The following is a 10,243-nucleotide window of genomic DNA, read 5'->3' as shown; positions in this document are numbered from 1 at the left end:
CCAGACCTTACTTTTACACGCATTTTTGTCTTGATCTGCATTTTTCCAACCGGATGGTGTAGAATTCAGATTCTCACTAAAATGACTAAACCACTTTCGAGACCCACTCGATCGGACTCTACACCAATCCTTGCACCTTAAATTGAAGCGTGGAATCTTATTGGATCTTGCGTACCAACTCTAAGTATGAACCATTTTCTTCTTACTCTTAAAGCCGCAGAGAGCTCTAAGCTGGCCATCTATTTCAAGCAAACCATATTCAAGTGGAAAAGTAAAGACAAAGGCTAAGGATGTTACCCACTTGAGGTTGGTATTGGGTGATAATGGCTTTGGAATAGGTGTTTCCAGTGGTCTTGCAAGCTCTGCTCCCTTGTATCCTTCTGTGAATTCCTCCACTTCTTTGCAAACTTCTTCAATTGCAGTCACATCTTGATCAAAGTCTTTGATTTCTTCCTCATCACTCAAGTCATAAGTTGGAGCTTGAGAAAATTCTACCTCAGTATCATCTTCGTATTCACTTGGGGAAGATTCTTCTGTATCAAAGAAGTCACTTGCGGATGCAAGTTCATTACTAGAAGAACTTGACTCGTGATTATCATTATCAAGGAAACTCGCGTCTTGAGTTGTCCCGTCCAGTTCTTTATAGGATACCTGCTTTGGGGGTTGTGCACTATCCTCCTTAGCATCAATTGCAACTTCCTTGATGGAATTTTCCACAACTCTGGATTCCCATGGAGGTTCAGCATCTCCTAAGTCTTCAACCAATTCTTCTTCTTCGATAATTTCGGCTTCCTCCAATTGTTCCAGTACAAAGTCGTGCTCCTTACTGTCCACCAGAGTTTTTAGTATCTCCTTCATGCTACGTTCATCGTTAGATTGTCCACATGAAGCCATGGGGGTTCCCTGAGTATCCGAACGTCAGGAAGGTAATCGATTAATCGCTTGATCCAGTTGGTGAAGGGTTGCATGAAGTTTTTCCACTGTTTCCTTGAGACGCTCCCTTGATTCTTGGGTTGATGGATATGGACATGGTGCATAGGGAAGTGGTGGTTCTTGGGAGTAATTGGATTGGAATTGGGGTGGATAGGGGTTAGGGTCATACATGGGTGAATGGTAATAGGGGGCTTGTGTGTGTGGTGGTTCAAAGCTATGTTGAGGAGGTGGTTTGTGGACATATGATGGGGCTTGTTGGTAACTACAAGGGGGTCTACCATATCTATCATCTTGGTACGCACCTCGGAATGGCTTTTGACCATAGTAATTTGGTGGGTGTTGGTTGTCACGAGAGGGTCCACCATAACTATTGTCTTGGCATGCATTGTAGAATGGTCGTCGTCCATGGTATTTTGGAAGGTGTTGTTGCCTAAAGTGTTGATCAGATCCTCGTGGCTCCGTCCATCTTTGATTGTTTTGACCTTGATGCATGTTTGGTGGACGAAATTGTGATTCATATGTTATTGCATTTTGTAAAATTCATTGCTTTTTCTTTCCCTGGCAATGGCGACAAAAACATGATGCCAATACCATGGTTTACAACTATGTGTGGTCACAACTCCGTTCAACTTAACCAGCAAGTGTACTGGGTCATCCAAGTAATACCTTACGTGAGTAAGGGTCGATCCCACAGAGATTGTTGGTATGAAGCAAGCTATGGTCACCTTGTAAATCTCAGTCAGGCGGATAATAATTGATTATGGATAAGTTCGAGAATTAATAATAAACAGAAAATAAAATAGGATAGAAATACTTATGTAGATCAATAGCGGAAATTTCAGATAGGCGTATGGAGATGTTGTGCTCCTCTTGAATCTCTACTTTCATATTACATTCATCCAATTCTTCTTACTCCTTTCCATGGCAAGCTGTATGTAGGGCATCACCGTTGTCAATGGCTACATCCCATCCTCTCAGTGAAAATGGTCCTATGCTCTGTCACAGCACGGCTAATCATCTGTCGGTTCTCAATCAGGTTGGAATAGAATCCCTTGATTCTTTTGCGTCTGTCACTAACGCCCAGCCTTCAGGAGTTTGAAGCTTGTCACAGTCATTCAATACCGGAATCCTACTCGGAATACCACAGACAAGGTTAGACTTTCCAGATTCCTGGAATCCTACTCGGAATACCACAGACAAGGTTAGACTTTCCGGATTCCCATGAATGCCGCCATCTATCTAGCTTATACCACGAAGATTCTGTTAGGGAATCTAAGAGATATGCGCCCGGCCTAAGGTAGAACATAAGTGGTTGTCAGTCACGCGCGTTCATAGGTGGGAATGATGATGAGTGTCACGGATCATCACATTCATCAAGTTGAAGTGCAACGTATATCTTGGAATAAGAATAAGGAGAATTAAATAGAAAATAGTAGTACTTGCATTGAAACTTGAGGTACAGCAGAGCTCCACACCCTTAATCTATGGTGTGTAGAAACTCCACCGTTGAAAATACATAGGTGAAAGGTTTAGGCATGGCCGAGAGGCCAGCCCCCATGATCTAAGAACTAATCGTCCCCAGATGAAACGTGTCCCCAAAAAGACTACTAATACACTAGTAAAAAGTCTTATTTATACTAAACTAGCTACTAGGGTTTACAAGAGTAAGTAATTGATGCATAAATCCACTTCCGGGGCCCACTTGGTGTGTGTTTGGGCTGAGCTTGATCTATCCACGAGCTGAGGCTTCTTTTGGCGTTGAACGCCGAGTTATAGCGTGTTCCTGGCGTTCAACTCCGGGTCATGACGTGTTTCTGGCGTTTGACTCCAGACAGCAGCATGTACTTGGCGTTGAGCACCACTTTACGTCATCAATTCCCGAATAAAGTATAAACTATTATATATTGATGGAAAGATCTGGATGTCTACTTTTCAACGCCATTGAGATTGCGCCATTTGGAGTTCTGTAGCTTTAGAAAATCTATTTTGAGTGCAGGGAGGTCAGATTCCAACAGCATCAGCAGTCCTTTTGTCAGCCTTTTTCAGAGTTTTGCTCAAGTCCCTCAATTTCAGCCAGAAATTACTTGAAATTACAGAAAAACACAAAAGCTCATAGTAAAGTCCAGAAATGTGAATTTAACATAAAAACTAATGAAAAAATCCCTAAAAGTAGCTTGAACTTACTAAAAACTACCTAAAAATAATGCCAAAAAGCGTATAAATTATCCGCTCATCACAACACCAAACTTAAATTGTTGCTTGTCCCCAAGCAACTGAAAATGAAATAGGATAAAAAGAAGAGAATATACTATAAATTCCAAAATATCAATGAATATTAATTCTAATTAGATGAGCGGGACTTGTAGCTTTTTGCTTCTGAACAGTTTTGGCATCTCACTTTTTCCTTTGAAGTTTAGAATGATTGGCATCTCTAGGAACTTAGAATTTCAGATAGTGTTATTGATTCTCCTAGTTAAGCATGTTGATTCTTGAACACAGCTACTTTTATGAGTCTTGGTCGTGGCCCCAAGCACTTTGTTTTCCAGTATTACCACCGGATACATAAATGCCACAGACACATGACTGGGTGAACCTTTTCAGATTGTGACTCAGCTTTGCTAGAGTCCCCAGTTAGAGGTGTCCAGAGCTCTTAAGCACACTCTTTTGCTTTGGATCACGACTTTAACCACTCAGTCTCAAGCTTTTCACTTGGACCTGCATGACACAAGCACATGGTTAGGGACAGCTTGATTTAGCCGCTTAGGCCTGGATTTTATTTCCTTGGGCCCTCCTATCCATTGATGCTCAAAGTCTTGGATCCTTTTTACCGTTGCCTTTTGGTTTAAAGGGCTATTGGCTTTTTCTGCTTGCTTTTTCTTTTTTTTTTCTATTTTTTTTGCCATTTTCTTTTTCGCAAGCTTTTTACTTTTCACTGCTTTTTCTTGCTTCAAGAATCAATTTTCATGATTTTTCAGATTGTCAATAACATTTCTCTTTGTTCATCATTCTTTCAAGAGCCAACAGTTTTAACATTCATAAACAACAAGATCAAAAATATGCACTGTTCAAGCATTCATTCAGAAAACAAAAAGTATTGTCACCACATCAATATAATTGAACTAAATTCAAGGATAAATTCGGAATTCATGTACTTCTTGTTCTTTTGATTAAAAACATTTTTCATTTAAGAGAGGTGAATGATTAATGGAATTATTCATAGCTTTAAGACATAGTTACTAAACACTAATGATCATGAAGTAGAGACACAAAACATAAATGAACACAACATAAAAACCGAAAAGCAGAAAGAAATAAGAACAAGGAATGAATCCACCTTAGTGGCGTCTTCTTCTTGAAGGACCAACAATGTCCTTAAGCCTTCTATGTCCCTTCCTTGCCTTTGTTGCTCCTCCCTCATTGCTCTTTGATCTTCTCTTATTTCATGGAGAATGATGGAGTGCTCATGATGTTCCACCCTTAATTGTTCCACATTGTAGCTCAAATCTTCTAAGGAAGTGTTGAGTTGTTCCCAATAGTTGTTGGGAGGAAAGTGCATCCCTTGAGGCATCTCAGGGATTTCTTGATGATGAGCTTCCTCATGCATCTCTTAAGATCCGTGGAGGGTCTCTCTTGCTTGCTCCATCCTCTTCTTGGTGATGGGCTTATCCTCCTCAATGGAGATGTCTCCTTCTATGATAACTCCAGCTGAGTAACATAGATGGCAAATAAGGTGAGGAAAAGCTAGCCTTGCCATGGTGGAGGGCTTTTCGGCTATTTTGTAGATTTCGTTGGAGATGACTTCATGAACTTCTACTTCCTCTCCAATCATGATGCTATGAATCATGATGGCCCGATCCACAGTAACTTCAGATCGGTTGCTAGTGGGAATGATGGATTGTTGAATGAACTCCAACCATCCTCTAGCCACAGGCTTGAGGTCTAGTCTTCTTAGTTGAACTGGCTTGCCTTTGGAGTCTCTTTTCCATTGAGCTCCTTTCACACATATGTCCATTAGGACTTGGTCCAATCTTTGATTAAAGTTGACCCTTCTAGTGTAGGGGCATACATCTCCTTGCATCATGGGCAAGTGGAACGCCAACCTCACATTCTCCGGACTAAAATCTAAGTATTTCCCCCAAACCATTGTGAGATAATTCTTTGGATTCGGGTTCATACTTTGATCATGGTTCCTAGTGATCCATGCATTGGCATAGAACTCTTGAACCATTAAGATTCCGACTTGTTGCATGGGGTTGGTTAGGACTTCCCAACCTCTCCTTCGGATCTCATGTCGGATCTCCAGATACTCATTTTTCTTGAGCTTGAAAGGGACCTCAGGGATCACCTTCTTCTTTGCCACAACATCATAGAAGTGGTCTTGATGGCTTTTGGAGATGAATCTTTCCATCTCCCATGACTCGGAGGTGGAAGCTTTTGTCTTCCCTTTTCCTTTTCTAGAGGATTCTCTGGTCTTAGGTGCCATTGATGGTAATGGAAAAACAAAAAGCTTATGCTTTTACCACACCAAACTTAAAATATTGCTTGCCCTCGAGCAAAAGAAGAAAAAAGAGAAGAAGAAGAAGAAGAGAATATGGATGAGAGTGAGGGATGGTGTTTCGGCCAAGGTGTAGAAGAGGGGGTTTGTGTTGTGTGAAAATGAAGTAGAATGGAAGGGTATATATAGGAAAAGGGGAGAGGGTAGGTTCGGCCATGTAGGGTGGGTTTGGGTGGGAAAGTGGTTTTGAATTTTGAAGGTAGGTGGGGTTTATAGGGAAGAGTGGATGGATGTGAGTGGTGAAGGGGGTAATTGGAAAGAGAGATTGAAGTTGTTGGGAAGTGTGACATGGGGAAGAGTGTTATAGGATTAGGAGGTAAGGTGGGAATATGTTAGGTGGAGATCCTGTGGGGTCCACAGATCCTGAGGTGTCAAGGAATTACATCCCTGCACCAAATAGGCATGCAAAATGCCTTTGCATACCATTCTGGCATTTAAACGCTGAGGTGATGCACGTTCTGGGCGTTCAACGCCCATGTGTAGCATGTTCTGGGCGTTCAACGCCCATGTGTAGCATGTTTCTGGCGTTGAACGCCAGTTCCATGCTTGTTACTGTCGTTCAGTGCCAGCTTTTCTCAAGACATATTCATGGCGTTCAAATGCCAGAATGTTGCTTGTTTCTGGCGTTCAGCGCCAAATTCATGCTCTGTTCTGGCATTGAACGCCAGCCAGATGCTCCTTACTGGCGTTGAACGCCAGTCTGTCCTTCCTCCAGGGTGTGATTTTTCTTCTGCTGTTTTTGATTCTGTTTTTAATTTTTATATTTTTTTTCGTGACTCCACATGATCATGTACCTAATAAAACACAAAATAACAATAAAATAAAATAAAAATTAGATAAATAAAATTGGGTTGCCTCCCAACAAGCGCTCTTTTAATGTCATTAGCTTGACAGTGGGCTCTCATGGAGCCTCACAGGTGATCAGGTCAATGTTGTATAGTCCCAACACCAAACTTAGAGTTTGGATATGGGGTCTTAACGCACAACTTAGTGTTTGGTTGTGGCCTCCCAACACCAAACTTAGAGTTTGACTGTGGGGGCTCTTCTTGACTCTGAACTGAGAGAAGCTCTTTGTGTTCACTCTCTTTTGTCACAGAGGGATGGCCATGTGCCTTAAACACCAGGTAGTCCCCATTCAATTGAAGGACTAATTCACCTCTGTTGACATCTACCACAGCTCCTGCTGTAGCTAGGAAAGGTCTTCCAAGGATGATGCATTCATCCTCTTCCTTCCCAGTGTCTAATATTATGAAATCAGTAGGGATATAAAGGCCTTCAACCTTTACTAACACATCCTCTACTACTCTATAAGCTTGTCTTAATGACTTGTCTGCCAATTGTAATGAGAACAAGGTAGGTTGTACCTCAATGATCCCCAGCTTCTCCATTACAGAAAGTGGCATAAGATTTATCCCTGACCCCAGATCACATAGAGCTTTTTCAAAGGTCATGGTGCCAATGGTACAAGGTATTAAGAACTTGCCAGGATCTTGTCTCTTTTGAGGTAAAATTTTCTGAATCCAGGTGTCTAGTTCACCAATGAGCAAGGGAGGTTCACTTTCCCAAGTCTCATTACCAAACAACTTGGCATTCAGCTTCATGATAGCTCCTAAATATTGAGCAACTTGCTCTCTAGTCATATCTTCATCCTCTTCAGAGGAAGAACAGTCTTCAGAGCTCATGAATGGTAGAAGGAGATTTAATGGAATCTCTATGGTCTCTATGTGAGCCTCACATTCCTTTGGATCCTTAATAGAAAACTTCTTCTTGCTTAAGAGACGTCCTAGGAAGTCTTCCTTACTAGGATTTTCGTCCTTCTCCTCCCTTGTGCATTCGGCCATATTGATCACATCAATGGCCTTGCACTCTCCTTTTGGATTCTCTTCTGTATTGCTTGGGAGAATACTGGGAGGAGTTTCAATGACTTTCTTACTCAGCTGGCCCACTTGTGCCTCCAGATTTCTGATGGAGGATCTTGTTTCACTCATGAAACTGAAAGTGGCTTTTGACAGATCAGAAACTAGATTGGCTAAATTAGAAGTGTTTTGTTCAGAATTCTCTATCTGTTGCTGAGAAGATGATGGAAAGGGCTTGCTATTGCTCAGTCTATTGCGTCCACCATTGTTAAAGCCTTGTTGAGGCTTTTGTTGATCCTTCCATGAGAAATTTGGATGATTTCTCCATGATGAATTATAGGTGTTTCCATAAGGTTTACCCATGTAATTAACCTCTGCCATTGCAGGGTTCTCAGGATCATAAGCTTCTTCAGAAGCTGCCTCTTTAGTACTGTTGGATGCATTTTGCCATCCATTCAGACTTTGAGAGATCATGTTGACTTGCTGAGTCAACACTTTGTTCTGAGCCAATATGGTATTCAGAGCATCAATTTCAAGAACTCCCTTCCTCTGAGGTGTCCCATTATTCACAGAATTCCTCTCAGAAGTGTACATGAATTGGTTATTTGCAACCATGTCAATGAGTTCTTGAGCTTCTGCAGGTGTTTTCTTTAGGTGGATGGATCCACCTGCAGAATGGTCTAATGACATTTTCGAAAACTCAGATAGACCATAATAGAATATATCTAATATGGTCCATTCTGAAAACATGTCAGATGAACACCTTTTGGTCAACTGCTTGTATCTTTCCCAAACTTCATAGATGGATTCACCATCTTTTTGTTTGAAGTTCTGAACATCCACTCTAAGCTTGCTCAGCTTTTGAGGAGGAAATAATTTATCCAAGAAGGTCGTGACCAGCTTCTCCCAGGAGTCCTGGCTATCCTTAGATTGTGAATCCAACCATATTCTAGCTCTGTCTCTTACAGCAAAAGGGAAAAGCATGAGCCTGTAGACTTCAGGATCTACTCCATTCGTCTTAATAGTTTCACAGATCTGCAAGAACTCAGTTAAAAACTAATAAGGATCTTCAAATGGAAGTCCATAGAACTTGCAGTTTTGTTGCATTAAGGCAACTAGCTGAGGTTTCAGCTCAAAATTATTGGCTCCAATGGCAGGAATAGAGATGCTTCTTCCATCAAATTTGGACGTTAGTTTTGTGAAGTCACCAAGCATTCTCCTTGCATTATTGTTGTTGGGTTCGGCTGCCATCTCCTTCTCTTGTTCTAATATTTCTGAAAGGTTACCTTTAGATTGTTGTAATTTAGCTTCTCTTAGTTTTCTCTTCAGAGTCCTTTCAGGTTCAGGATCAATTTCAACAAGAGTGCCTTTTTCCTTGTTACTGCTCATATGAAAGAGAAGAAAACAAGAAAAGAAGAGGAATCCTCTATGTCACAGTATAGAGATTCCTTTATGTTAGTAGAAGAAGAAAGGGGAGAAGAGTGAAGAAGAATAGGTTTGGATTTTTAGATGAAGAGAGGTGAAGAGAAGTGTTAGTAAATAAATAATTAAATAGAATAAGAAAATAGAGAGAGAATTTCGAAAATAATTTTGAAAAAGAGGTTAGTATTTTTGAAAATTAAAGATAAGATAAGATTAAAATTAAAATTTAAAACAAAAGAGTTTTTTTGAAAAAGAGATGAGATATTTTCGAAAATTAGAGAGGAAAAAGTAGTTAGGTGGTTTTGAAAAAGATAAGAAACAAACACAAAGTCAAAGAGTTAGTTGAAAAAGATATTAAAATCAAATTTGAAAAGATAAGAAGATAAGAAGTTAGATAAGATATTTTGAAATTAAATTTTTGAAAAAGATAAAATTTTGAAAAAGATATGATAAGATATGTTTGAAAAAGATTTAATTTTTTAAATTTAAAATTACTTACTTCACTAACAAGAAACTACAAGATAAGATTCTAGAACTTAAAGATTGAACCTTTCTTAACAAGAAAGTAACAAACTTCAAATTTTTTGAATCAATCACATTAATTGTTAGTGAGTTTTCAAAAATTTGATATAAAGATAAGAAAAAGATTTTGAAAATAATTTGAAAAAGAATTTAAAAAGATAAGATTTTTTTAAAATTGAAATTTTGACTTGACTTGCAAGAAACAACTAATTTTAAAAATTTTTGACCAAGTCAACCCAAAATTTTGAAAATTTGGAGGGAATTAAGGAAAAGATATTTTTTTGATTTTTGAAATTTTAATTATGAGATTGAAAAACACATTTATGACCCAAAACTTAAAAATTTTGGATCAAAACACATGATGCATGCAAGAACACTATGAATGTCAAGATGAACACCAAGAACACTTTGAAGATCATGATGAACATCAAGAACATAATTTTGAAAAAATTTTTATGCAAAGAAAACATGCAAGACACCAAACTTAGAAGTCTTTAATGCATGGACTCTAACAAACAAAAAATGCATATGAAAAATAACAAACAACACAAAACAAGAAAACATCAAGATCAAACAAGAAGACTTGTCAAGAACAACTTGAAGATCATGAAGAACACTATGAATGCATGGAATTTTCAAAAATAATGCATAAATTTAAAAAACATGCAATTGACACCAAACTTAAAAATTGACTCAAGACTCAAACAAGAAACACAAAATATTTTTGATTTTTTTTTATGTTTTTATAATTTTTTTGTATTTTTATTATTTTTTTTCGAAAGTCTTTTTGAAAAAAAAAAGGAAAAAGAAAAGAAAATTTTGAAAAAGATTTTTGAAAGATTTTGAAAAGAAAATTACCTAATCTGAGCAACAAGATGAACCGTCAGTTGTTCATACTCGAACAATCCCCGGCAACGGCGCCAAAAACTTGGTGTTGTTGCCGGATCAGAAAAAC

At 38.9% G+C, this 10,243-nt stretch overlaps 1 non-coding gene across 1 annotated transcript; it reads left to right on the top strand.

Moving 5' to 3' along the window:
• Nucleotides 1-8,092: 8,092 nt before the first annotated feature.
• Nucleotides 8,093-8,196, top strand: LOC130959310 (small nucleolar RNA R71). Its single transcript, XR_009078402.1, has one exon. It is a non-coding gene; the product is annotated as a small nucleolar RNA R71 (small nucleolar RNA).
• Nucleotides 8,197-10,243: the final 2,047 nt, after the last annotated feature.

Source organism: Arachis stenosperma, chromosome 10 (assembly GCF_014773155.1).
Source record: "Arachis stenosperma cultivar V10309 chromosome 10, arast.V10309.gnm1.PFL2, whole genome shotgun sequence".
Taxonomy (NCBI): Eukaryota; Viridiplantae; Streptophyta; class Magnoliopsida; order Fabales; family Fabaceae; genus Arachis; species Arachis stenosperma.
The sequence above is the reverse complement of the archived record's forward strand: the minus strand, read 5'-3'. Positions and strand labels throughout refer to the sequence as shown.